The sequence below is a fragment of the Rousettus aegyptiacus genome, unplaced genomic scaffold, assembly GCF_014176215.1.
Source record: "Rousettus aegyptiacus isolate mRouAeg1 unplaced genomic scaffold, mRouAeg1.p scaffold_m13_p_4, whole genome shotgun sequence".
NCBI classification, from domain to species: Eukaryota; Metazoa; Chordata; class Mammalia; order Chiroptera; family Pteropodidae; genus Rousettus; species Rousettus aegyptiacus.
This window is the reverse complement of record NW_023416307.1, coordinates 14,312,891-14,327,000: the sequence shown is the minus strand read 5'-3', so window position 1 is coordinate 14,327,000 and position 14,110 is coordinate 14,312,891. Positions and strand designations below refer to the sequence as shown.

Genomic DNA, 14,110 nt, shown 5'->3' with positions numbered 1-14,110 from the left:
GGCAATTCAAGTGGGAGTTTCAAGCACCACTGAAAGCTAATTGGGCAAGTCAGAGCTTATAAGGAAGAGATTTTGTATCCTTGGAGTCTCCAAAATTCTAAACAAATGCTAAGAACAATCATGTTTGCATCAAATTTAATACAAGTGCTTTGGCCATGCTGAGGGAGCTGCTCACTTTACCTAAGAACGTTACTTCTGTCATTTATTAGCAAGTTGAAAAAAAATTAGATAACTTCTCATATAATACAACCACATATGCCACCTGTTTCAAAAATCTGAATTTGATGGAATTATTTAAAGAATATGTAAAACTCATGATCATTTTTTTTCTTCCTAACATTAAAAAAAAAGAAAAAGCAGCAAACGTATCATTAAAATAAGCAGTGCATGATTCAGCAAGTCTAATGCTTGTATGACCCTGGCAGATAACTGTTAGTGAAGAGAGGAAAGATTGAGATTCTCCATAAACCTGGGTGTGAACTTCTCAGAACACATTCAAATTCATTTTCAAAAATAATATTGTAGGCCAAATAAAACATTCCTAGTGCTATATCCACAGAATAGTAGTCTGTAAATTCTGATAGAAAATTTAGTCTTCAAACTTTCACTTAATTTGTGAATATGTTATTTTTATATGAATATAGTAGTTAGTATATTAAATGTCACCTGTGTAATTGTAAGGGTTATCTTAGATGTATGAATTACTATTTAATCAATTCCCTTTCTGGCCTGATTATATTTAATTCACACGAAAAATTTTTATCATAAGTTTTTCTCTACAGATATTCGAATATTACATGATTATAATTGCTCATTGTTTATGAGATAATATAGCCTTTATTAGTGCAGAATTAGATTAAACTAAGTGTGTGATTCTTAACACCTGACGCAGCAAGTCTCTCTCATGGGGAAAGAATTAAATGCAGTGTGATTTTTTTCCTCTTTGAAAATGTCATTAAAAAAAGCTAAGTGCTCTTTCTCTAACATGCATATTAGCTAGAATTATTCTTAAGAGCTAACTTTGTCTACCACTGAATCTTACCACCTTTGTTTTACAAGCTATCCAAATATGTTGTATAAATTATTTAAAAAACACCTTAGATTATGGAAGATACCAAAACACAAGAGATCTTCGCAAGAAAATATTTCAAAAATAAAATAGGAATAAAGCAAGAGTGACATCATTGATGTCACTTGATATATTTTATATCAAGCAGTTAAACAAACAAACAAAAAAAATCTTATCATATTCTTAAACATGTCAGAAATTAGATAACCTAGTAGCCAAAATCAAAATGAAAATAAAAGCATTAGCCAAACTTCCAAAACTTTTCTCTTTTTTTCTTCACTCCTTCCCTCCCATTCTTTCTCTTTTCACTTTTTTCCTTCCTGTACCTGCAGTGACATCATCTTCCTACCAATCGGCCAGGTCCAAGACTTCCATTTAAGGTTCATACATATGTTGATGCTCAACCTATTTTCATGGCATTCAAAGCATCACCACAACCAGGCCCCAGGTTGTCAAATCTCCCAAACCAAAAGCCACTGGAAAAATGGCCATTTTTCCTCCCTGTATTTTTGATTATATTCTTTCCATGTTCTAGGGATATTGTTTCTTTCTTTCTAGTTCTGATGGCTGAATAACTAAGTCATTAGACTACTTCTTCCAAAGCCCTTCACCATACTCTCAATATTAATGCTGCTCTCTTTTTACTACTGTTGCATGATGCTCGTGAACTTCTCTCACATTCTTCCTTGAATCTCCTATGAGTGGATACGTCTCACATTCCTTACTAATTAGATCAACCGTCATCTCATGTTTTTTCGCTTTTAAATTTTACTTTATTTTTTGGTTGTTAAAGAGAATGTTCAGAAACATTGAGTACTGAACAATCTATTGATGGTATTGTTTGTAATAACTCCTAATAGAGTGTAAATATTTTATTTTCTGATGTACCCGGCATTTATTAAAGATAAGGTGGATGTATGGGTGCAATTTCTTAATTTGAACCGAAGCTGGTATATTTTTATAGAAGAGGAGTAGAATGACCACTTCTCTACATTGTAAGTCCTCAATAAATACTATTTACCGAATCTTTCTAAAATAAATATTTAGAAAATGTTTAAACTTAAAATGCATACACTTTTGAACTTATAGATACCGAGAACCTACCAGGCACTAAGGTTCTAGGACCCAAAGGCAGTTGGCTGGATTTCTGAGACAGTGGTACTAGTGATTATCAGATCTCAGTGAGATATCTTGGCTGTCATCCGTGGGCACAAGAAATTTCAAAACACAAAAGATTATAAAATCCAAGAATTTGCAGGATGCCCAAGTGTAAGAAGCAAAAGGGGGAGAGTGTAAAGATCAGTCAAACCAAAAGCATTGATTAGAAGCAAGTATCAAAACAAGGGTTCAACTTCAGGAGCCTAAAAAACCAATTCAGCCCATTCAGTTCATTTCATTTAATGATTTCTTTTTTGTCTTATTTATTTATTTTTCTTAACTATGTGTCAAACACTACATTAAATTTGTTACATTATTATTCATTTTAATTCTCTGACAATCTCTATAAGTACCATTCATTTGTGGCTTTACAGATGAAGAAGCTGAAACTGCAAGAGATCAAGAAAGCTAACTGACATTGCACAGCAATTAAGTGTCAAAGCCAGGGCATCTTATTCAAGTCTGATGCCAAAACCTGAGATCCTTATCACTCATAACCCTGGGCCAATCTGGGCCAATTGCCTGAAGTCAACTGGAGCTTAGATTTTCATTTGCCAGCTGGGTCATGTTTGTCAACGATCAGAAAATGTCATGTTGATCAATTGGCATACCCTTTTACTCAGCTTTCCCCTTCTGGAGCATCATTTAGAAAGTGCTTATGTTTAAAGACTAAACTATAACCAGTCATCTGGACCACAGCTTTCTTACCATGCAAATGCTGAATTTGACCCTATTCTACTATCCAAAATACTTTGCCTTGTTAGTTGCCAAGTCTAGATTTGGAGTAAAGAGCTGTAACAAAGCAGAATACTTCTAAGGAGCATAAATATGCATGAAGTCTATGTGGGAGTGTTGGAATGAGACGACCACTTCAGTGATATTACAAGACTCAGGTGGCAGGTCCTCCATTTGTGTCAAGGTTGATTTTGTATATCTGTTGTGGAAAGAAACAGATGTTATTCTCAACATGTGTACTTTCAATCTATCCCTTGTATATAGTTAACACACACACACACACACACACACACACACACATATACACATACATATATATAATGTTAGGTGTTTTCAAGTATTTTTGCATCAAAACGAGTTTAGTTCCAAATGAAATCTTGGATAGACTAAACTCTAAGCTATCAGAATGATAATGACAACATGGCTAGAACACAACTGAAGGATTAGTGTCCTACAGTCATTTGACATTGGGATCATAATATCTCTTTATGCCTTTTGGGACTTAGCACTGGTATCAGATGTATTCTTTTACTGCAACATGCTATAGCTTATCAGTATCTTCCAGACTTCCTGTTGAGGTGTGCCCTATTTATTAAAGAGACTGAAAAGTGCCTCTTGTGTTGTAGTTCTTTAAAGACTTTCCCTTTCAGGATTTAAGACCAGCTGTTTAATCAAGCAGTGTTTTACCATGCTATAAATCCCCTAAGTTATCTCTGCCTACTCCTACATCTCTGTCACTAAGGCCAGGAGGGAGAGAGTAATAAGCTACTAACATTACACTCTATCCTTCAGCTGATGGTGTTTTTTCTTATATAATAGGATGCTTTTGGAAATATTTGACCAAAAACACTCTGTCGGAGTATTTTGACAAATAATGTTTTTTTTTCCCCACAGCGCTAATCACTTTATTAAGATATATAAATATAATTATGTATAAATATATAATAATATAATTTTAATATTAATATAAATAAATATAATTTATTTCTCATGTCAGTCTCCCACCTGCTAAACATAAACTTCACAAGGACAAGGATCTTGTCTGTTTTTTTCACAGAAGTAACCTGACTGCTTATGGTAGTACTGGGAATGTGGTAGGTTTCTCCAGAATGTTTGTTGAATGAGTGTGGCCCAACATATTTAGCCTAGGCTGAGCTATATTCTACCTACTATAAATTATGACGATTAGGCCTAAGAGTTTCAGGATGTCAGACTCTTTCAGTAAGTACCTTTTCCCAAGCATATACATTCATTGAAATGTTTTCTCTCAAACATGGTCGCTGGTTATGACTGACACTACAATTAAAGAAACACTGAGGTACTCCCTCCTTAATGGAGGTATGTGGGCCCACATATTCCCACATTTAAAGCCAGATTTTTAATAAGGTAGGGTAGAATGGGGTAGGGTATAGCTTAGTCAGTTTGGGATGCTATAACAAATAGTCTGAATGGATTAAAAAGCAAGCATTTATTTCTCACAAAGCTGAAGAGCTGAGATCAGGGTGCCAGCATGGTTTGGTCTGGTAAGCACCCTTTTCCAGTGTTGCAGATTGTCTACTTTTTGTCATATTTTCATGTGGTGGAAAAAGAATGGGAAAATGGTTGCTTTTTATAGGGCACTAATCCCATCATGAGGGGTCCACTCTCATGACCTAGTTATTTCCCGAAGGCTTTATTTCCTACTACAATAACATTGAGGGTTGAGATTTCAACATTTGACTGTTGGGGAGAACATATGTGTCCAGTCCATTGCAAGGTAAACTAGGATGGGGACAGAAATAATGCATTTCAACTACTAGAACACCATAGATGTACCTGGGGAACAAATTAGTCTCATTTGTTGCATATAGAGGTCTATTATTTTACCTGTTAAGTTGGATGACAGACTATTTATATTCTCTTGAAAACTCAGTGAACTGTTAGAAGCCCTTAATTGTTGTAGTCTCCCATAATTGGATAATGGGATACAGTATCCCTTCCACTTCTTGATGATGTAAACCTCCACTTATTTAATCATACATTTAGTAAGGAATGCCATGGATCCAAATGTAAACACCAGAAACTCACACAAGTTCAATGTAAGGAACAACTTATAGCATATTTCAAGTATATCGAAGATCTTCAGTTTAGTACTATTCTGTTAATGAACCTCTAAAAGAAGTCATTTCTTTGTGTTGTGAACATCTGTGATTACCATCCAGAGAAGATTCTACTTACCCTGGAAGTCCAGCTTCATGAAACATTACAAAAAGGGTGGTTACCTTGGTGTGTACCCAACCACACCGGAAAAAAAAAAAAACAAGTGTCTTCTTTCCTTTTACTAAAAGCACAGGGGTACCTTAGAATAAGGTCATGGTGTGTTCCCTTTTTGGCTTTTCTGAATTGGACCTTCAGCCATTCATCTTTTTAATCAAGCTCCTAAGGTAGACTAGAACTCTGCAGTGATTTAAAATATTCAGACCTACGAGCTATTATCATAGGATTTCTCTGTGTTGGAGAACTTTGTACTCTTCTAGGCTTTCAGATAATCGACGTGGAAAAAAAGAAGCCGCTTGTCTTGGATTGCCATTAAACTTTAAACTCTTTTACTTATAATGTTAAGTGATGGATTGAATTGGACTACAACCAAATTTCTCTGGAGGTTACACACAAATTCTGGTCACTGGAGTAATGACAGAATTGACAGCCAAGTACTTCCTTCCATCAGTTAAGTAAAGAGTGAAATAAACTATTTACATGGTTTTGTCTCACATTCTAAATGAGAGATGGACACTTCAGGAACCTTTGAAGCCAGAGAAAATGGAGTATAGACTCTTTGTGGCTATAATTAGAGCATGTTTATTATCATCTGAAACTATAAGAACTCCAAAAATTCTAACAGTGTCTTCTAAATTTTACGAGATCAAATGGTACAAAAAATAAAATCAAGAATCCTGGAACCAGAGATGTAGGAAAAGAACATGTAACTTGATTTCTTTGAGCCAGCTATACTCACACATATTTGGTAGGGAGGAGAACCTACCCACTTATGGAAACTTCCAGTTATTGAATCGGGTAAAACTTAGATACATGTATCATCCCTTTGTTCTTGATTTGGCTTCATTTTTGGAACTCTATTTAGTTTCCCCAACACTTGGACTGGTGTCTAAAAGGACTAATTGAAAATGTTTAGGGAGAATGGAATGAAGGGTTAAAGAAGTACACATTCGTAGTCGATAGATGGTCATGGGAGTGGGGAGCACAGCACAGGGAATGCAGTCAATAGTAAGGTAATGGCTAGGTGGAGAGCCAGAGGAGAGAGAGCAATTCGAAGGATCGTTTCATACACTATATAAATTTCTAACCAATGTACTGTATACTTGGAATTAATAACAAAATAAAATTTAACAAAAAGCACATGTGCTTTTAAAATGTGAGATATATTCACATAAGTTTGAACAGCAACTTGGGTAGATAAAGTTGAACATTATTTATGATTAATAGGAAGTGTATTGTTTTACTGTTAAAATATATGTATTTGATAGATGCTAGTAGTACTCTTCACTTCTGTTAAAAGTAAGATAGGTCACAAAATATTACAGTGTAAAAGAATTATATCATTCACACATCCAACTCAGTTGCATGAAATGTAGTAGGTTTAAAAGAAAAGGACTAATCGATAGGCAAGTGTGTTATTTTGGTCTTCAAGCCTATTATATAATTCACTGATACAGTAATAATCATATTTATTTGCAATCAACCAATCAAGTATTATAAATTCAGATATATTAGTTTAATTATTTGACCAACATTCAAATAAAGTGGTCTGGTTCTAGAAAAATCTTTTAAAAATAAATGCACAATAGGTACCTCTCCTTCTTGGCTATTGGAGGGGGGGGATGAATTTGCACCTTTTTATTTGAGAAATTTAGATTTAAATATATTGATTTAAAAAAATTCATTCATGTATTTAGTATGTCAGAAATATAATAAGTGTCAGCAGTGTTCCAAGGGGGTTTATAAATTGAGTAAGACATTGTCTTTCTTAGTACAAATTGCATTCTAATTACAGTTATGGCATATATACAAATAATTATCCTGCCAATATGTGGTAAATTAGACAAAGTGGTATGCTTAAGAAGCTGTGGAAGCAAAGAGAGAGAAACAGAGACAACCTAATTCTGGAAGATCAAAGAGTAGGTAAGGAATTGGAGGTAAGGACTGTTAGAGAAGGGCTACATAAAATGAGGTCAGAGATTCTTTTTCTTTTTTAAATTTATTTTTATTATAAGTTATTTCTTGGTGACATTGGTTAATGAAATCCAGTAAGTTTCAGGTGTACAATTTAATGGTAAGACATATATTTTGGATGTGTGTTCTACTCCCATAGTTAGATTTCTTTCTGTTACCCCATATTTGACCCCTCTTACCCCATCTACTTCCCCCCTCCCCATCCCCGTCCCCTCTGGTAACTGGTATTATCCACGTCCATGAGTCTCTGTGTGTCCCATTTGTTTGTTGTTTGGTGTGTAAATAACAACTCTCCAGGGAGACCAATTGGGGAGTCACAATTATATGTGATAGGATTTGAAATACATGACATACTTTAATATTTAATCATATTCATTACTATACTATTTTGGCATAAATGAATCACTTCGGATATGATTATAACTTTTTCTTAGTATTGGTTTAGAAATTAGGTTACTTCAGGTATATTTATTACATTGTAAAATGTTTTATTTTGTCTAAAATTTTCTGCAAATAATGACTGAGGCAGTAGCTTCTTTTTGTTCCTGAGGATAAAACAAAACTTAATTTTGTGCTACATTTCCTACCCTTCACTAGGGTAATTATATATCATTGGTGTGAGCTCCAGAAGTTTTGATATAATTTAAGCATGTGTCAACAAATTCTACAGCCTATCATATAGTCTTGACAATGCTGGAAATATTTTGCATGGTAGTTAACATTATTGGATGGAGATTGTTATGATCTGAATATTCATGTCCTTCCCAAAATTAAATGTTGGAATTCTAATACCCACCAAGATGGTGTTAGGAGGTGGGGGCTGTAGGGTGATTAGGTTATGGTGGTGGACCTTCATGAATAGGATTAGTGCCCTTATAAAAGGGACTCCAATGAGTTCTCACATTGTCTTTCCACCATATGAAGATACAACAAAAATTAGACAGTCTGAAACTAAGGAGAGGGCCTTCACCAGAATGCAACCATGCTGGAGCCATGTTCTTGTACTTCCAGACTCTAGTGCTGTGAAAAATAATTGGTTCTTGCCTATAAATCCAGTTTATGGTACATTTTTGTAATAGTCTGAACAGATTAAGACAGAGGTGAACAAATTTTGCTTAAATGCATTCCAATTAAATTTGGATAGAAGAAAGAATTTCTCAGTTTACTTGGAAAGAAAAACTATAAATACAATTTTGATTGGCAGTCTTAATTCAGTGTTTTACAAACATGGAACAGTTCTCATATAAAACAAACAGAAAAGATACCAAGTTTGTCCTTGTGGGATGCTCCAAAGCTAATTAAGAGGAAGGGTTACAATTACAGTGTTTAACGTTTATTGCATACTTGCATCAGATACTGTTTTAAATGCTTTTCATTTAATCCTCACAAATATAGTGGAGCTAGTGTTATTATGCCCACATTATATATACGGGTGTACCAAAGACAAAATCTTGGTTTCTTCCTATTTCTATATTTTTTTCAATATCTTTTAGGTAAACTCAATCTTTATAACCACCTTCCCAAGATAGCATTTGTATGTCTGATAAGAAATAACTGCTTATGTCAGCTTGCAGGTACTGGAAGGATCTTTAGTACATGTTTACCCTCTGGACCTTGGTTTAGATGAAGTTTGGGGCTCTTATGGTATTCCTGTCCTCTCAAACTGGTGTCTTCAGAGAAATTGCTGGTGAATATATGCTTTGTACCTATGACTTTGTCGGGGACAAGGGATTCTCATGCTGTTTCATGTCCAACTCAGTTGCTATTGGTGACAACTTCTGACTTTACCTGTATTTTCTGTCACCTGATTGATATGTGACCCAAGGCCAGTCAGTTACCTCCCACCGGGGAAACCCTATTCTCTCTCTCTCTCTCTCTCTCTCTCTCTCTCTCACACAGACACACACACACACACACACACACACACACACAGCAAGCCAAATGACCAAAACTGTTTTCTATTATATTAGACATATGTGAATTTTAGGACATTACACCTTCCCCATTCACAAAAGAGTCAAAGACAATACTATAATACTTACTCTTGTTCTCTTTTGCACTATGTTACACTGACTTTTTTTCATTTGCTACCTCAGGTTGATGCACAATCACCATCTATGGAGTTGCTTCAGCATCTTCACACACAAACAGAGCCACACAAAATTGTGAGGTCCAATTCGCTGGCTTTAGCCTTCCTTTCAGACTAGGGGAAACCCCCTACTTTGCTATTTTAGCCCAAACTAGGAAGCCATGTTATACGACAGTGAGTCTTGGCAACTCCCTGATTTTTATCTCTCTTTTGATTGACTCAGTTCTTTGGAACAGGGGCAGGCTGTCTGCTGTCTTACTCTCTGGAAGGGATTACTCCCATCAACTTTTCCCCAGTTCTGAAGAGCTACCCAATCTGTTTCTTCACTCAAATTCTTCAACAAAATAACACCAAGTATTTTCGAGATCCAAAGTTGTTAGTTCAGGCTAGGACTTAGTAGTCTAAGCACAGATTTACCTCTGCATTATCCTGGGGTCTTCATAAACAGATACACCTTCTGGACCCCTTTCCTTACCTGTAACCTGAAATTGCTAGACTAGAGATCCTATAGGCACCTTCAGGCTATAATAATCTAAGTTTCTGAGATGCCTAAAATGCTTCCATTGAAAAAAATGTTTTTCTATATTTAGCCATCCAAACCGATTTGTCCCTTTAAAACTTCCCTGGCTTTCATATTTCTATGAATGCATTAAAATAAATTTTTTTGTAAAATATGTTTTTCTTTGCAATCTAATATTAAACATAAATGTCCCTGGCTGTAATATAAAATTATCCTACAATTGATTTAGAGGACTAAGAAACAGATCTGATGACTTCTTAAAACATGTAAATTGCTAATTTCACAAAGGTGGAGATTTTTCAGGCTGGTGAAATATTTTTCTATAAGCACATAAAAGCAAACTTAGTATATGTGCTCAAGCAAATCTATGCAATGATTCCATGTGTGGTTTATGAGTGAACCAATTAATTAATGAATAAATAATTGCACATTTTATTCTAGTAATTATTGTTATCCTGTGCTATTAAAATATAATGATGCATGCCTTCTACTATTCTTTTAAAATTGTTTATTTTAAAGGAGTGTACTTTTATAGAAATATTTTGGACCCTATATCATACAGTTCTTATGTTATAATGCTTTCAGTTTGCACTGAGCTGATGAAATTAATACGCTCTCATGTAAAGGATGGCATCTTTCATTGGTCCAACACTTTAGTGTTTCTAATTAATCTGGAGACAAACACCACACACTTGTAGACAAAACACTTACATCAGCATCCAGAGATTTAGGAATTAGGCCCAATGCAAACACTTTCCCTTAATTTAATTTATTATTGCATAGTATGAACAGTGATTCAGAATTTTACAGAATGTTCTGTGCTGGTTTCATCAAGGCAGCTAATAACTTACATGTCTAAGTGGTGCCTGTTGAAATAAACTTGGACTTGGTGTAGAACTTGGACTTAGCTGCCTCTTCATGAGCTTTTAGTTTTAATTAAATGTCACACTCCAAATAAATGATGAGCGAGCTGTTCCTGGTCTGGTAATGGACTCAAGGCCTAACTACTGCCTAAGTACAGATTGCCTCACTCGTCACTCAGGTGACATTCCTGAGTCTAATTGGCCTAAAAGGATATTTTCTACTTTTATTTACATTAAGTGATATATGAAAAAGAGTTGGCTTTAAAACTAAAATATAGAAAGATGGTCGCTGTTTTATAAATATTAAGGTATCGCAATTCCTTTTACTAATAAACTATTTTGATGAGTATTTATGCACTAATGTATATTTAAATTATGTTTAGAGTTGCAACCTCTTTCATCTTAAGCTTATTATGTGCTATTCAATTTTAAACAGTGTATTTTAGGAAAAAATATTCTTTTTAAAAACAAAAAATATATATATCTAAATCAGCATAAATGTTATGTCACAAACATTTTCTGTTTAATATGATGTATTCACTTTAATTTCTTGGTAAGCTCAAATCTTTAAAGATCTGCTTAGTGCTGTTTCAATGACAGATGAAAGTGTAATAATTATAAATATCTTGCCTACTCATTATGGTCTTTCCAAACTCACCGTTTTTTTAACATTCTCTTACAGATCTCATCTCCACTTTTAATTCTTTCTTTGTTTCTAAACCTGATTTTCTCTTTTTTTCATTCACATTGCCTAATTTTAACATCAGTTAATTTTTGAGTACCAGTCATTTGGATGGCATTTTTGCATATTTTACGTTCACATGTGAAATGCATGTCCTGATTGAGGTACACAAACACACACATTACACTATTACTGAACAATCGCACAATACAGGTTGCAAGACTTTTCGCTCAAAGTCACACTACGTCACTACTTAATGCAAATTTTTATAAGTTTAGAAAGATATGATTTTCAAAAATAGAATAGTCTACAAAGAATAAGAATTGATTTAAAAGTGCTTTTTATTGAATTCAACCAATAGAAACATGGAGAGATATTTTAAATTTTTTTGTTTTGTTTTATTTTACAACAGAATCACTCCATTTATGCACAAATATTTTGTCATGAGACTCTTTTTCAGACCATCAGCTGCGTGGACAGACTAAGATGAATAAGATATACTTACTTTTTTTCCAATAGCATATAGTCCAATGGAGAAAAAGGCATGTGAACAAAATTGAGCATGTTAATTACTACTGGGAAATAGCACTAAATGAACTTGATAAGAGATGATAATGCCATTCAGATAGCATGCAAATAAATTTTTTGCTTATTAGAGTCATACAATTCTTAAATATTTTAATGTGATGGATTAAGTATTCTATGAGAAAGTACTATAGGATTTTAGGATATATTGAAAGCTATGGTTTGCTGCCCGGAGGACTCACGTAAGTTTCAATGAAAGTGATAGGCAGGGCCTGAGATGAGATAAAGGAGAAAAGCAAACCAATGAATAAACAAGATCAAGAAACAAACAAAAAATCATAGACAGAGACAACAGAATAGTGGTTACCAGCAAGAAAGAGAGGTGAGGAGGAGATAGAAAATAGCAAAGAGCTTCAAATAAACAGAGAGAGAGAGATTTGACTTTGGGTGGCAAACACACAATGTGACATACAGATGATGCCTTATAGAATTGTACACTTGAAACCTATATAATTTTAGTATCCAGTGTCGCCCAATGAATTTAATAAAAATTTTAAAAAGTTAAAATTAAAAAAAGGAAAAGGGAAAAGTTCCACTAAATAAGGAAAACAATGCAAAAATAAAGAAATAGGAAAGTGGGACCTATTTGCAAAATTTCCTAGTAGTATAACTATTTTGTATGTTTTATTTTAATTTTGTTTTGCTTCCATACCTGGAAAGTGGCAGGAAATATAGTTGAGTAAAGTTAGATTATGGCCAGATTGTGAAAGATTTTACATGTTTTATGTGAACGCATTTGGGTTTTACCTATACATAATGGGAAGTATATTTATATTACAGAATGGTAAATATATGGGATTGTCACAGTATAACCCAGTAGTGATCATATTTTATTTATTTTTTATTTTTTTAAATGCCTACAGCACCTGGTCTCCCTAAGTGGTCTCCCATCCAAGTACTAAGCAGGCCCAACCATACTTAGCTTCTGAGATCAGACAAGATCAGGCACGTTCAGGGCAGCATGACCAGAGACCTGCTAATCACATTTTAAAGTGCACATGGACCTGCTGGGATCTTGTTAAATTGTAAATTGTGATTCAGTCAGTATGAGTATAAATATAAAAATCATAGAGGTGGAGAGAAATTGCATTAAGAATTTCAACTTTGTCTTCTTGGTAAACTTAGCTGAAACAATTTATTAAAAAACAATTTTCATAAAATGTTTACAGCCATCAAATTTCCTAAAATGTTTGGTGGTAGAGTATTTAAGATTTAAATGATCCAAAAGTTCTGAATTTTCTTGAATATTGTGGCAATTTCCAAAACCTAATAACCCACTTAGCCATTGTAATACATGGACATGAAAATTCAGTAATAAAAATGTGAATAATTATGTGCATAATTCAGTCAAAGAAAACATAATTTTAAAATATATTTTTAATGAAAGAAATGAAAGTCATTTACTAAATTTAGTATGAATTCATTTATACTAAAAATGAAAGTCATTTTTATAGAAACAATACTTTCGTATTATCAGTAATTTATAAAAACCTATGAGTAACACTCGAAAGTTTCTATAACAATGTAAATTCATTAATTCTTTTAAGTCCCTTGATGTGGAAGCCAAGGGAAAAAAAGAGCCTGCTTAAAAAGTGTTAGAAGTCATTGTACCAAGAAAAATTAGTGCCTAAGTTGTCTCTGCATGTCTCTTGGAATTTTAAGTGAATACAACTCTACCTTCTGTCGAGCACGCAGTAGAATGATTAAGTTGCCAGTTTTTAAATCTCTGCAGGTGATAAACTGGCCACTTGAAATGCCGCTATTAAATGTTGTATCATATTGCAAAGGGCTCTTGGTCTCCTGATGGAACTTAAAAATGCCAATGGCTTCATTGTAGTTACATTCCCGTAAGTTAAGAAAGTCCCTGTTGGATAGCTGTTATTTGATCCGCATGCTTAAATTATACATATTAATTTAAGCTTTGTTATGATAGCAGTTACCTTTGTTAATATGTTGCCTATGTTCTATTTTGAAAATAATTTTCATTTATGAAATAAATTACTACTTCATATTTTTCCTTCTATTTGCTCTTTTTATGAAATTCTTTTTCACCTTGATTACCCTTGTTTCACCCAAGTAGAAAAGCTTAACATTTTTCACCTTTATCTTATCACTAATGTTCTGATTAAGCACAGAGACAACTCCTATTTTTATTTTTTGTTACATATATTCTTACCTT

The 14,110-nt window shown here is 33.9% G+C and overlaps 1 protein-coding gene and 1 pseudogene across 2 annotated transcripts in view; one reads left to right on the top strand and one right to left on the bottom strand.

Moving 5' to 3' along the window:
* The window catches only part of NCAM2 (neural cell adhesion molecule 2), a 395,919-nt gene that overhangs the window by 209,893 nt on the left and 171,916 nt on the right, over nucleotides 1-14,110 (top strand). The window lies entirely within an intron of this gene.
* On the bottom strand, nucleotides 12,786-12,904 carry LOC118601951 (annotated as a pseudogene).